This window comes from Delphinapterus leucas, chromosome 7, assembly GCF_059928025.1.
Source record: "Delphinapterus leucas isolate spDelLeu-1000000601 "Yukka" chromosome 7, BTC_Dleu_Yukka2, whole genome shotgun sequence".
Taxonomy (NCBI): Eukaryota; Metazoa; Chordata; class Mammalia; order Artiodactyla; family Monodontidae; genus Delphinapterus; species Delphinapterus leucas.
Genome location: NC_143135.1, coordinates 93,861,726 through 93,876,242, shown reverse-complemented (window position 1 = coordinate 93,876,242; position 14,517 = coordinate 93,861,726). Strand labels below are relative to the sequence as shown.

Below are 14,517 nucleotides of genomic sequence, written 5' to 3'. Positions count from 1 at the left end.
TTAATAAACAAACAAGGGGAGTGTGCCCCAGGGAACACTAGAGCTGGTTAAACTAGCCTCTGCTAATATTTGAATACCTCTGTGGCTCAGGCAGTTTTTAGTGTTTTGGCAAAATCTGAATGTCACCGAACCCTGAAATTTATTGATGTTGTCTCCTAATATGTCTGTTTTAGCTTTCTAAATAATTCATTTAAACAATGCAGGCGGTAGAGTGGAAAGGACCCTAAACTAAGCTTCAGGGTACCCTGGGTTCTTCTCTGAAGGCTGTTGCTCACTTTACTTCTTTGAGCCTTTGTTTCTTAATATGTAAGGTGAAAGGGATGGACTAGGTCATTGCTGAGGTTCTTTTTAGCTCTAAGCCTCCACTATCCCCTCAGTTCCTTGCAGGAACGTAATTCTGGGGCATACAACACTATCTCACTCCTCACTTCCCACACACAACCTCCCCTTCCCCTGGGCCCCATTCAGGGTCTGTGTTTTCCATACAGTTTTCCATATCACCATACAGCTGGTGATAGGTAAAAATAGCTGTTTTCTGACTATGAGACAAATTGACTGAAAGCTGTCAGGAGAGCTTGCCCTTCTCAAGTTGTTTTTCCATTAATGATGATGGGTTTAATGATTCCATCCGGATTCTTTCTGGTTTCGCTCATGACTGCATGCCAACCCAAAGGGAGGAAGTATAGAAACCCTGACAAAAGGTCTATGGACTGATTGGTGTAACGTAAACATGATCAAATGTAAACCTAGGACTTTGAGAATGAGTGTCAAAACACCACCCAAGTGGCCTGGAATTTAGGAGACTATTTGACATTTCGTCACTTACAGTAATTAAACTGGGAGACTTCAGGGGACCTGGCATTTCAGATACGAAAAGAAGGAAGAAAAGCTATGTGGACTGAGAATGGACACACAGTGTGAATTCAGGGAATTTCTGTGGGTAGAACACAAGGTCCGATGGTTTATAGAAAAAGTTTCAGAGTTTTATTTATTGTTAAAACAACATTAAGAAATGTTTCAACAGGAAAATTTTTTTTCACTCCCTTTCTTACAAATTAACGCATTTTCATTTGCCTCGATTTATTTCAATCATTAACCATATGGTCAGTAAGTATTTTATTTCTCAATTTTAAGATCTTTGTGGTCAGGTCAAGATATTGTTAGAAATAATGTAAAGACAGTGGAATATTACTCAGCAGTAAAAAGAAACAAAATTGAGTTATTTGTACTGAGGTGGATGGACCTAGAGTCTGTCATACAGAGTGAAGTAAGTCAAAAAGAGAAAAACAAATACCGTATGCTAACGCATATATATCAAATCTAAAAAAAAAAAATTGGTACTGATGAACCTAGTTGCAGGGCAGGAATAAAGATGTGGACATAGAGCATGGACTTGAGGACATGGGGTGGGAGGGGGAAGCTGGGGTGAAGTGAGAGTAGCATCGACATATGTACACTACCAAATGTAAAATAGTGAGCTAGTGGGAAGCAGCCGCATAGCACAGGGAGGTCAGCTCCTTGCTTTGCGATGACCTAGAGGGGTGGGATAGGGAGGGTGGGAGGGAGGCTCAGGAGGGAGGGAATATGGGGATATGTGTATTCATATGGCTGATTCACTTTGTTGTACAGCAGAAACTAACACAGTATTGTGAAGCAATTATACTCCAATAAAGATCTATTTAAAAAAAAAAGAACATATTATATAACAACATTTTTGTCTTCCCAACTGAAAATTGTTAATTTGTCATATTCTTATATTTTTTTAACTGTGTGTGTGTGTGTGGTTTAATATCATTATAAACTCATGGACTGAAACACATTTGATATGTTTCATTCATTGCAATTATTTTTCTTATTGATAACCAGATTGCCCCAAAATTATCCCATTCAAGTTGGCTCCTGAGTCATTTTGACATGACCAAACATTGATCCGCTTTCTGTCACTTTAGTTTTGCTTTTTCTACAATTCCAATAAATAGAATCATAGAGTAGAATCAACTTTTGTTTCTGGTTTCTTCCTGTTAACATGATATGTTAAGATTCATCCATGTTGTTGTGTGTACCAGTACATAGTTCACTCCTTTGTATTGCCAAGTAGTGTTCTGTTGATGGATATTCTACAATTTGTTTATCCAGTCAATAGTTAATGGACATTTGGGTTGTTTCTGGTTTTGCTTATTATAAATAAAATGAGGATGGAAGTTCATGTAGAAATCTTTGTGTGGACATGTGTTTTCCTTTCTCTTGGATCTCTTGGACCTAGGACTGGAAATGCTGAGTCATATGGCAAGTGTATGTTTAGCATTATAATAAACTTCCCATCTGTTTTCCAAAGTGGCTTATCATTTTACACCCCCATCAGCAGACTGTGAGAGTTCCAGTTGCTCTGTATCCTTGGCAAAACACAATATTATCAATTAAAATACTTTAGCCATTCTAGTTGTTATGATATCTTATGGTGGTTTTAACTTGCATTTCCCTGATGATATTAAGCATCTTTTCATATTCTTTTTGGCCATTTATATATCTTCTTTTGCAAAGTGCCTGTTCAACTCTTGCCCATTAAAAAATATTAGGTTATTTTTCTTATTACTGAGTCGTAAAAGTTCTTCTATATTCAGAACAAAAGTTCTTTGTCAATATATTTATTTCAAACATTTTTTTCTCCCAATCCGTGGCTTGTGTTTTCATTTTCTTAACAGTGTCTTTTTGTTTGCTTTTTTTTAAATTTTTGTTTTGTTTTTTGGCCATGCCACTTGTCATGCAGGATCTTAACTGGACCACCAGGGAATTCTCTACAGTATCTTCCGAAGAACAGAAGTTTTTAACTTTGGTAAAATACAGTTTATCATTCTCTTTCATTTATGGTGTGTGATTTTTGTGTTCTATTTAAGAAATCTTTACTATTAGTTATCAATACAATAGAGTTTCTCCCATGTTTTCTCCTAGAAGTTTTATATCTTTAAGTTTTACATTTCAGTTAGTAATCCTTTTTAAGGTAATTTTTGTGTATAGTGTGAAGTAAAGAACGAAGTTAATTGTTGTGCATATGGATGTCCAATTGTTCCGGTGCAATTTATTTATTTGTTTATTTATTTTTGGCTACGTTAGGTCTTCGTTGCTGTGCACGGGCTTTCTCGGCGAGCGGGGGCTATTCTTCATTGCGATGCGCGGGCTTCTCATTGCGGTGGCTTCTCTTGTTGCGGAGCACGGGCTCTAGGTGCACGGGCTTCAGTAGTTGTGCCGCACATGCTCACTAGTTGTGGCTTGCGGGCTCAGTTGCTCTGCGGCATGTGGGATCTTCCCGGACCAGGACTTGAACTCGTGTCCCCTGCATTGGCAGGTGGACTCTTAACCACTGCACCACCAGGTAAGTCCTCCATTGAATTATTGACATCTTGGCTGCTTTATTGTAAGACAATTGGCTATATATGTGTGGGTCAATTTTGGACTTATATTCTGTTCCATTTATATTTATGTCTATCTTTATATCAATACCAGACTATCACAATTTCTGTAACTATATAGTTACTCTTGAAATCAGATAGTGAAGTCTTCTAGCTGTCTTCTTCTTCAGAATTGTTTTGACTATCCTAGGTCCTTTGCATTTCCATATAAATTTTATTTAATTAATTAATTTTGGCTATGCTGTGTGGCTTGTGGGATATTAGTTCCCCCACCAGGGATTGAACCCCAGGCTCCCCAGCAGTGAAAGCACCGAGTCCTAACCACTGGACTGCCAGGATATTCCCTCCATATAAATTTTAGAATCATGTTCTTGATTTCTACAAAAAGCCTTTTGAAATTTTGACTGGCATACATTGAATACATATTTGGGGGAGAATTGAAAACAACATTGACTCTTCTGATTCATGAATACTGTTTATTGTGCCATCATTTTAGATCATTTTTAATTTTTCTCAGCAAATTTTGTAACTTTCATTGTACAGGTCTATATATTTAATAAATTTATCCTTAAGTACATATATCCTTCACATTCATGAGAACATTTTTCTGAGGTCTTAGAGAACACCCCATTTTTGGGAACCCTACAATAGCATTTACTCTCTGATTAAATGTACCTGAAAAATTTAAACAATCAGATTGATATCTGTAATGAATGTAACAATGTGCTTGAGAAGGAGTTAAGAACCTCAATGCCAGGCCAAAATACACACCCAGTCTAGACATCTGGCTAAGTGCTTTGCTTTCATTGCCCACCAACCTTCAAGACAGTTTCATTCAAATTTCCACTTCATTAAAAATGACAAATCCTTATATCATGGATTTTTAGGGTCTCTCTCAAGATAAAACCCTGAGTTCTGAGTGCCAATAGTCCATGGCTGTTTCTATCACAATGTCTACCTTTCTCTTACCCATGTGTTTACAAGTCTCTCTCCCTGACTAAATGAGTTCTTCTGGGGTAGGAGCCTTGTTTGCTTGTAACCCCAGTACCAGGAAGTGCCCGGCATAATAAATATTTTTTGGTAAATATTTGATGGATGAATAGTCAAGGTTAATTTTCAGGTCTCAAGAAAGAAGACCGTTAAAGCTGAGGGGAGCAGATGGTGGAAGTGAGGTCAAGAATAGGAATCAGCACCTGGAATCCTAAAAGGCTGCAATGCAGTGGGAAGTAGGAACACAGGAGGTAACCGGGCATCGTCCAAATTAGTTCTGGCAGACAGTTTCTTGCATCTTCTTGTATGTTTTAAAAAGCTGGATATTCTTAAAGGCAATGTCCAAGTAATTGACAAAGTCATCTTAGGCCCACTGAATTTCTTTTCATTTCAGTAGATATTTATTTAATTCTTACTTATGTGTCAGGCACTCTGCTAAACAATGGGGAGAAAAATGAGTAAGGTAACATTTCTCTCCTCAAGGAACTCACTATCTAGTGATAGTGAGGACAAATGATTCTAATACAATACACAATGATAGAGGAGAGAATTGAATGTTCTAAGAAGTGAAAGGAGGAGGTGGGGTGGTTAGAAAAGGTGTCTAGGAGAAAATGATGCCTGATCTGAATTTTTTTTAAGACAATTTTTAAAGAGCACTTTTAGGTTCACAGCAAAATGAGAAGAAGGTATAGAGATTTCCCATATACCTCTTGCCCACCCACATGGACAGCCTCCCCTACTATTATAACAGGATGGTACATTTGTTACGGTTGATGAACCTACATTTAAAAAATTTTAACTTATTTATTATTATTTTTAACATCTTTATTGGAGTGTAATTGCTTCACAATGGTGTGTTAGTTTCTGCTTTATAACAAAGTGAATCAGCTATACATGTATATATATATCCCCATATCTCCTCCCTCTTGTGCCTCACTCCCACCCTCCCTATCCCACCCCTCTAGGTGGTCACAAAGCACGGAGCTGATCTCCTTGTGCTATGCGGCTGCTTCCCACTAGCCATCTATTTTACATTTGTTAGTATATATAAGTCCATGCCACTCTCACTTCATCCCAGCTTACCCTTCCCCCTCCCCATGTCCTCAAGTCCATTCTCTACATCCTGCCCCTAGTTGATGAACCTACACTGACACATCATAATTACCCAAAGTCCATAAATTGCATTAGGGTTTACTCTTGGTATTGTACTTTCTGTGGGTTTGGACAAATGTATAATGATATGTATCTAACATTACAATATCACACAGTGTTTTCACTGCCCTAAAATTTCTCTGTGTTCCACCTATTCCTCCCTACCCCCTCCCTCTCCAAATCCCGGCAACCACTGTTTTTTTTTTTAATGCCGCCATAGTTTTGCCTTCTCCAAACATCATGTAGTTGGAATCATACAGTATGTGGCCTTTTCAGATTAGCTTCTTTTACTTAGTAACATGCATTTAAGATTCCTCCATGTCTTTTCATGGCTTGATAGCTCATTGCTTTTCAGTGATAAACAATATTCTATTGAATGGATATACCATTTGCCTTTTGAAGAATATCTTGGTTGCTTCCAAGTTCTGGCTATTATGAATGAAGCTGCCTTAAACATCCATGTGCAGGTGTTCATGTGGACCTAGGTTTTCAACTCATTTGGGTAAATACCAAGAAGCATGATTGCTGGGTTATATGGTAAGAGTATGTTTAGTTTTGTAAGAAACCACCAAATTGTCTTCCAAAGTGGCTAAACCATTTAGCATTCCCACCAGCCAATGGCATATTCTTCTCAGCACTTGATGTTGTCGGTGTTCTGGATTTTGACTTTTTTTTTTTTTTTGATCGCACAGTTCAGCATGCAGAACTACCCCCACCAGAGATGCAACCCGCAGTAGAAGCTCAGAGTCTTAACCACTGGACCACTAGGAAGTCCTGGATTTTGACTATTTTAATAGGTATGTAGTGATATTCTCGTTGTTTTATTTGCAATTCCCTAATGATGTATGATGTGGAGCATTTTTTCATATGCATATTTGCCATCTGTATATTTTCTTTGGTAAGGAATCTGTTAAGGACTTTGGCCCATTTTTAAAATCAGGTTGTTTGTTTCTTTATTGTTGAGTTTTAAAAGTTCTTTGTATATTTAGGATAACAGTCCTTTATCAGATGTCTTTTGCAAATATTCTCTCCCATTCTGTGGCTTGTCTTTTTATTCTTTTGACATTGTCTTTTGTGGTACAGAAGTTTTTGTTTTAATGGAGTCCAGTTTATCAATTATTTCCCTCATGGACTGTGCCTTTGGCATTGTATTTTTTTAAAATTTATTTAGTCATTTATTTTTGGCTGCGTATTTTTTTAAAAATTTATTTAGTCATTTATTTTTGTCTGCGTTGGGTCTTCATTGCTTTCTCTAGCTGCGGTGAGTGGGGGCTACTCTTCGTTGTGGTACACGGGCTTCTCATTGCGGTGGCTTCTTTTGCTGCGGAGCATGGGCTCTAGGTGTGCAGGCTTCAGTAGTTGCAACATGCAGGCTCAGTAGTTGTGGCTCGCGGGCTCTAGAGCGCAGGCTCAGTAGTTGTGGTGCACGGGCTTAGTTGCTCTGCGGCATGTGGGATCTTCCCGGACCAGGGCTCAAACCCATGTCCCCTGCATTGGCAGGCGGATTCTTAACCACTGCACCACCAGGGAAGTCCCTTGGTGTTGTATTAATATCTAAAAGATCATCTAGGTTTTTCTGCTATGTTATTTTCCAGGAGTTTGCATTTTTCTTTATCTTTGGTTTTCTGTAGTTTGAAAATGCTATGCCTAGGTGTAGGTTTTTTACATCTGTATTTCTCGCTGTTCTTCAATCTCCCTGGATCTGTGATTTTGTGTCTGACATTAATTTGGAGAAATTCTGAGTCATTATTGTTTCAAATATTCCTCTTGTTCCTTTCTCTATTTCTTCTCTTTTTGTTATTTCCATTATGCATATCTTATACTTTTTGTAGTTGTCCTACAGTCCTTGGATATTCTATTCTGTTTTTTTCAATCTTTATTCTCTTTGCTCTTCAGTTTTGGAAACTTCTATTGATACTTCCTCAAGCTCAGAGTTTCTTTCCTCAGCCATGACCAGTCTACTACTAAGCCATGAAAGACATTCTTCATTTCTGTTACAGTGTTTTTGATCTCTAGCATTTATTTTTGATTCTTTCTTAGAATTTCCATCTCTTTTCTTACATTACCCGTCTGTTCTTGCATGCTGTCTACTTTATCCCTTAGAGTCCTTAGTACATTAATCATAGTTGTTCTAAATTCCAGGTCTGATCATTCTAACAACTCTGGTTAGATGTCTGGTTTTGATGCTTGCGCTATCTCTTCAAATTGCGGTTTTTTTTTTTTTTTGCTTTTTAATATGCCTTTTAATTTTTCTTGATTGCTTAACATGATGTACTAGCTAAAAGGAACTGCTATAAATAGGCCTTTAGTAATGTGATGGTAAGGTATGGGGGGAGTGGAAGCATTGTGTACCTGAACTGAGTCTTAAAGAATAAATAGGAAGGACTTCTCTGGTGGTGCAGTGGTTAAGAATCCACCTGCCAATGCAGGGGACACAGGTTTGATACCTGGTCTGGGAAGATCCCACATGCCACGGAGCAACAAAGCCTGTGTGCCACAACTCTTGAGCCTGCGCTATAGAGCCCGTGAGTCACAACTACTGAGCCTGCGTGCTGCAACTACTGAAGCCCGCACACCTAGAGCCCATGCTCCGCAACAAGAAAAGCCACCACAATGAGAAGTCCGCGCACCGCAAGGAAGAGTAGTCCCCGTTCGCTGCAACTAGAGAAAGCCCGCGTGCAGCAATGAAGACCCAACACAGCCAAAAATAAATAGATTAATTAATTAATTAAAACAAAAAGAATAAATAGGAATTGCCAGGTATAAAGCAGAGAGGGTAAAGGAGAGAAGTAAGGGGCCAGCAAGATTAAAGGCTTGAAGAGAAGAGGCAGCAGGAGAAAAATCTCCCTTGCTTAATATCTCTCAGGAGTAAAATATTATGGTGATAACTTCATATTAGCTGTCTGCTTCACCAGATTGGGATCATGCCTGAATCAGCTTTATTTTTTTCACATTGACTAACACAGAGCATGGATTCTGTGTACAATGCACTGTAAAACTAATAAATAATAATTTCCCAATGACATGGGACCTCTCTGCTGTCAGAGAATCACCCTGGACAAGCATAAGCTGGGCCTGGGGTCACATAAGTCCAGCCTCAGTCTTACACTGGTAAATAAATTAGAATTGCCTCAAATCATGGATGGTCCTATTACCACTATTCTTTCTACTATTACAACTATCACATCATCTATCTATCTATCTAGCTATATCTATATATTTACATATATTTGTATACAGATATATATAGATGGTAGTTTATATATATTATGTACTGCTTATGTATACATATAATATATATAAATATATAACTTATATGTACTCATATAATTACTACTTCAAATTTTAAAATTACTTTCATATACATTATCCTAGTTGATCCTACTATATTGATCCTAATACTACTATATTATGACTACTGTAAATAGAAAAGAGAGAAGTAACAACAAAGAGATTTTAGTCAATCAGTTAACAAATAGTTATGTGTCAGACTGTGCAAGCCACCTCAGGGATACAAAAGGCATATTGAAATAACAGAATTCATAGATAAAAGGATTATTTGGTCCAGCTGTCTCATTTTATAGACAAGTACTACAGGTACGGGAGGTCAAACTTTTTGGACCCTGCTTACAGACTCCAGGATTTCATAACAATCTAGTAGTAACGCTAAAATGAAAACACGTGAAACAATTCAAAACAATTAGGCAGTGAATAGTATGGTCCTGACAGAAGGGGAAAAAATCCGTGAAGAAGTAAGATGACAGAACTAAGTATCAGACACAGTCCTGGGAACTTCCATATGATCTTTATTAATCCTCAGAAAACACATCATCATTATCACCATTTTATGATAAAACTAAAGCTGAAAGAAGTCAGGTAATTTACCAAAAGCCCCACAGCAAGTGGTGGATCTGGAATTCAGAGCTAGTTCCTTCTAAATCCAACACTTACGTTATTTAAACTTTTAACCACTGAAGTAGAACAGGCATGGCCTCTGTGTGGGATGAGAAAAAGCTTTTCAAAAGTGCTGGAAAAAAAAAAAGTGCTGAAAAAAAAGGAGAGTAGGATCAAAGTAAGCAGGGCATTGCAAAGAGGAAATTGTTATGTAGATAGGCAATAGGGAACATTTGCAGGCGCTTAAGTATAAGGAGTAACATAATCATTATCGGGGAACTTGAAAGTTAGAAGGCATCTCAGGTGAGAAGTCATGTAGAAATCTATTTATAGCACAACTTACAGATATTTACTCAAATTCTGATTTAAGTAGTCACTTGACAGGGACTTTTCTTCTAAGGCCAGCGTGTTACTCGCCAGCCCTAATTATTGATAGCTCTTTGGTAAGCATACTTTGTATTTCTTCAATCAAAAGAACATAACAGCTCAGGACCAAGCTCAGAGCTTTGTGGCTCACTGCTGGAAATCTTCTAAGTTAAAACAAAGCCAAGAATCCATACCTGTTCATCCATCCATTCTTTCACAATACTTACTGAATGTTTCTGTGTGCTGGTCACTTTCTAGCGGATTGGGCTACAGAGATCTCTGCCCTCTTGGAGCTTCACTATGCCCTCTTACTTGATAGGATTTTCAGTATCACCAAACCATTTTGGATTTTTGTGCCTTCCCTCCTAACACACCAGACTTATTAAAAGAGTGCTTTCTTTTTAACACTACATTGGGGTCACAGAGTAGAATTCTCCAACTGCCATCTGTTTATTTCAGCTAAGTACCATAAAGAAGTTTCCACCATAATGATCCTCTGGAGCTAGGAAAACTACCACAAGTCCTAAATCTTTGGCTGGTCATTAACTTCTAACCATGGTCTTTATTTCTTGTGGTGAAATAACGTGCCTTTCCTTGCCTAATCCCTTCCTGGTGTGTATCAACATTATTTAATGTCTTCTAATTCAGTCATTTTTTATTTTATTTATTTGTTTATTAAAAAAATTTTTTTTGGCTGCATTAGGTTTTTGTTACTACACGTGGGCTTTCTCTAGTTGCGGCGAGCGGGGGCTACTCTTCATTACAGTGTGCGGACTTCTCATTGCAATGGCTTCTCTTGTTGCAGAGCACAGGCTCTAAGCACGCAAGCTTCAGTAGTTGCAGCATGCAGACTCAATAGATGTGGCATGCAGGCTCAGTAATTGTGGCGCAAGGGCTTAGTTGCTCTGCAGCATGTGGGATCTTCCCAGACCAGGGCTCAAACCTGTGTCCCCTGCGTTGGCAGGCAGATTCTTGACCACTGTGCCACCAGGGAAGTCCCCAGTCACTTTTAAAATAAATATGCCTATAAACATTAAATAAGATTTTAAAAATCTTATTTATTTATTCCATTCACTCTGCTGTTGTAGATAGCCAGTCAGCCAGAGGTATTAGTGCAATTTTCAAGGACTTAGGCTAAAATTTCTAAAATAAGGAAATTATCTAAGATCTTTATCAAAACCCTCTAGGATCCACCCACCTCTGTTACTTTTTTCATTAAGGTCTCTTGATTCCAGGTTCGAACTACACTCTTTTTTAAAAAAATTATTCTATTGAAGTATAGTTTATTTACAATGTTGTGTTAATTTCTGCTGTACAGCAAAGTGATTCAGTTATACATATATACACATTCTTTTTCATATTCTTTTCTATGGTTTATCACAAGATATTTAATATAGTTTCCTGTGCGAACTACACTCTTGAGAGTTCCTCAAACAGTACCACAGTTGTCTAGCGCCTGTCTCTGGTCCCCTCCTCTTAATTTCCCTGTCTGAGCATAGGTCCGGAAGAGACCTTCCTTTTTCTTCCCCATCTTTTCTGCCTTCCCCATCCTAAGTCCCCACATGCTCAGATGCAGGTACTTGGCCCATGACGTTGCCCTTTCCCTTTCTCTCCACCAAAAACTCCTGGGGTTCCTTGGCTCTGATTCTACAGTGCAGTGACTCACTCTCCTTTTCTCTTAAAGTCCAGTTTCCTTATCATGGCTTTGAGTTCCCTTCTCCCTTTTAGGTCCTGAACTGCCTCCTCAGCTTCATCTCCCACCCCTCCAGTCTACACTCCATCTGCTCCACCCTTCCATCTACCTGACTGTTCCCAGGCATTCTCCACTCATGCATTTTTCCTTGTCTTTGCTCTGGCTGTCCTCTGCCTTCAGTGTCCTTTTTACCATCCTTTACCCATGGAAATTCTACTTCTTCTTAAAGCTTTGCTGAGTCCTAATAGCCCTTCCTCTGTAAAGCTTCCCCTGCTTCCCCAGTTAGAACAAATCAGAACTGACTGCAGTTCCCCACTCTGCTTTTATTTTCCAATGCTACCTGCTCAGGATATCTTTCTTCATGTAAAAGTTATCATATTATGTAGGTAAGGACTGTATTCTCAGCAAGGTATCACATTGGAAAACAATTGTTAAATTATTTGATCTAAGGTGTTAATTAGCTGATTAAGTTTAACTTACAAATATAGGAGGCAGGTAATTACAGTAGACAGACTATATCATTGAGAGTCAGGAGACCTGGATTTGAATCTCAGCTCTGATTCCTCCCTTTATCGCTCCTGACCTCCCTTTCTTCCTTCCCAAAATGAGGTTGGCAAAGTAAACACCAGCCAGGTAATGCAGGGCCTTGCAGCCCATGCTAACTGTAAACAGAAATCATTAAAAGATCCTAAGGAGAGGATTGAGAAGATCAGGTTTCTGCTTTGGAGGGATTTTTGGTTGGTTTGTTTGTTTTTGTAAAATATACATAACACTTACCACTTTAATTATTTTTAGGTGTATAGTTCAGTGGCATTAAGTACATTCACATTGTTGTGAAACTATCACCACCATCCATCTCCAGAACTTTTTCATCTTCCTAAAGTTAGATTCGGTATCTATTAAAAAATAACTCCGCATTCTCCTCTCCCCCTACCCCTGGCAACCACCATTCTACTTTCTGTCTCTATGAATTTGACTCTTCTAGGTACCTCATATGAATGGAATCATACAGTATTTGTCCTTTTGTGTCTGGCTTATTTCACTCAGCGTAATATCTTTAAGGTTCATCATGTTGTAGCATGTGTCATACTTTCCTTCATTTTTAAGGCTGAAGCATATTCCATTGAATGTATATACAAAAAACCCCGTCATGTTTTGTTTATCCATTCATACATCAGTGGACATTTGTGTTGTTTCCATCTTTGGCTATTGTGAATAATGCTCCTATGAATGTACAAATATCTGTTCAAGTCTTTGCTTTCAACTCTTTTGAATACATACCCATAAGTAGAATTGCTGGATTGTATGGTAATTCTTTTGTTTGTTTGGACGTGCTGCATGGATTTCAGGATCTTAGTTCCCTGACCCGGGATTGAACCCGGGCCCTCAGCAGTGAAAGTGTGGAGTCCTAAACACTGGACCACCAGGGAATTCCCTAATTCTTTAATTTTTTGAGGAACTGCCATACTGTTTTTCACAGTGGCTTCACCATTTTCCATTCCCATCAGCAATGCACAAGGGTTCCAATTTCTGCATATCTTTGTCAACACTTGTTCTTTTCTTTCCTTTTCTTTCTCCCTTCCTTCCATCCTTCCTTTCTTTCTTTCTTTCTTTCTTTCTTTATCTCTCTCTCTTCCTTTCTCCCTCTCTCCCTCCATCTCTCCCTCCCCCTCCCTCCTTCCCTTCCTTCCTCTTCCTTCTTTCTTCTTTCTTCCTTCCTTCTCCCTTCCCTTCTTTTCCTCTTTTACTTTTCTTTTCCCTTTCTTCTTTCTTTTTCTTTCTTTCTTTCATCATCCTAATGAATGTGAAGTGGTATCTCATTGTGTTTTTTTTTTTTTTTTTGCAGTACGCGGGCCTCTCACTGTTGTGGCCTCTCCCATTGCTGGAGCACAGGCTCCGGACGCGCAGGCTCAGTGGCCATGGCTCACGGGCCCAGCCACTGCGCAGCATGTGGGATCTTCCCGGACCGGGGCACGAACCCGTGTCCCCTGCATCGGCAGGCGGACTCTCAACCACTGCACCACCAGGGAAGCCCCCTCATTGTGGTTTTTTTTTTTTTTGCAATACGCGGGCCTCTCACTGTTGTGGCCTCTCCCGTTGCGGAGCACAGGCTCCGGACGCGCAGGCTCAGCGGCCATGGCTCACAGGCCCAGGTGCTCCGCGGCATGTGGGATCTTCCCGGACCGGGGCACAAACCCGCGTCCCCTGCGTCGGCAGGCAGACTCTCAACCACTGCGCCACCAGGGAAGCCCCCTCATTGTGGTTTTGATTTGCACTTCCCTAATGATTAGTGATGTTGAGCATCTTTTCATGTGCTTATTGACCATCTGATATCTTTTTTGGAGAAAAAGTCCATTCAAGTCCTTTGCTCATTTTTAATTGGTTTGTTTGTTTTTCTGTTGAAGAGTTGTAGGAGTTCTTTGTATTTTGGATATTAATCCTTTATCAGGTATTTGCAAATATTTTCTCCCACTCCATGGGTTGTCTTTTCACTCTGTTGATAGTGTTCTTTGATGCACAAAGTGTTTTTTTTTTTTATAAATTTATTTATTTACTTATTTATGTTTGGCTGTCTCTGGCCTTCGTTTCTGTGCGAGGGCTTTCTCTAGTTGCAGCAAGTAGGGGCCACTCTTCATCGCGGTGCGCGGGCCTCTCACTGTCGCGGCCTCTCTTGTTGCAGAGCACAGGCTCCAGACGCGCAGGCTCAGTAGTTGTGGCTCATGGGCCTAGTTGCTCCGCGGCATGTGGGATCTTCTCAGAGCAGGGCTCGAACTCGTGTCCCCTGTATTGGCAGGAAGATTCTCAACCATTGCGCCACCAGGGAAGCCCGACAAAGTGTTTTTAATTTTGATGAAGTCCAATTTATTTATTTTTTCTTTTGTTGCCTGTGGTTTTGGTGTTGTATCCAAGAAATCATTGCCAAATCCAATGTCATAAAGCTTTTCTTCTACTATGTTTTCTTCTAAGAGATTTATAGTTTTAGCTTCTACGTTTAGATCTTTCATCCATTTTGAG

General features: G+C 39.3%; 1 protein-coding gene across 2 annotated transcripts in view; it reads left to right on the top strand.

Moving 5' to 3' along the window:
* Positions 1-1,576: 1,576 nt before the first annotated feature.
* The window catches only part of SIK3 (SIK family kinase 3), a 296,083-nt gene continuing 283,142 nt past the window's right edge, over positions 1,577-14,517 (top strand). For both annotated transcript variants that reach the window (XM_089915561.1, XM_089915560.1), the window contains exons 1-3: positions 1,577-2,833; positions 3,112-3,370; positions 6,242-6,346. The gene's annotated coding sequence lies outside the window, so the exon portion shown is untranslated. The remainder of the gene's footprint in view (positions 2,834-3,111; positions 3,371-6,241; positions 6,347-14,517) is intronic.